Raw genomic sequence first — 895 nt, 5'->3', positions numbered from 1 at the left:
TTCACAATCTTTCCTCATAATTGGCAACTCCTTCTAATGCCATTTTTTTTTTCTGTATTTACCTCTGTTTTATCAAGCAACCAGCTGGAAAGCTTAAAGTCATTCCTGTTTCTCAGATCCTATTAGCCATGTATAGATCCGGCCTCGGAGAGAGCATCGTTTATAGCTATGGTGACTATATCCTTTATCGAAACTGGGGTGCTTTTGAGAGTGAAAAGGGGCATTGTTAGTAATTACACCAGGACAGAGGTATAAACTGAAACTGTCTTGGGAAAATTAGGACAAATGATCATACTACTTATAACCAGCCCTTACTTTCCATCCCCAAACCATGTCCCTAAACCTTTACCTGTCCCCTCCTCACGTCCTCTTCTAGGGGAGGGCTCTCCATGTCTCCATATGTCAAAATGGTACTCATTTATCAGCTCAGATGGTTCCCCTTCCATGAAGCCTTCCCTTTCACAAGATGTAAGCTGAACCCTGTCACTCTTTCGTGTGTCCTTCACAGCCCTCACAATCTTCCACCCCATGCTACAGTTCTAGTAACCATGTCTTTCCCATCCCATTACACTCTAAGTTCCTTGAAGATTTAAGTTGTGTAAATAATATTTATTAAAGGAGTAAGAGAGAGAGCAAGAGACTGAGAACCTCTTTGAAGAAATAATGACTGAAACTTCCCTAACCTGGTGAAGGAAAAAGACATACAAGTCCAGGAAGCACAGAGTCCCAAACAAGATGGCCCCAAAGAGGCCCACACCAAGACACATCATAATTTAAATGTAGAAGAGAGAACCTTAAGAGCAGCAAGAGCAAAGCAGTTAGTTACCTACAACAGAGCTCCCATAAGACTGTTAGCTAATTTCTCAATAAAAACTTTGCAGGCCAGAAGGGATTG

The sequence above is a fragment of the Plecotus auritus genome (genome assembly GCF_963455305.1).
Source record: "Plecotus auritus genome assembly, chromosome: 6".
In the NCBI taxonomy this organism is placed as follows: domain Eukaryota; kingdom Metazoa; phylum Chordata; class Mammalia; order Chiroptera; family Vespertilionidae; genus Plecotus; species Plecotus auritus.
The sequence above is the reverse complement of the archived record's forward strand: the minus strand, read 5'-3'. Positions refer to the sequence as shown.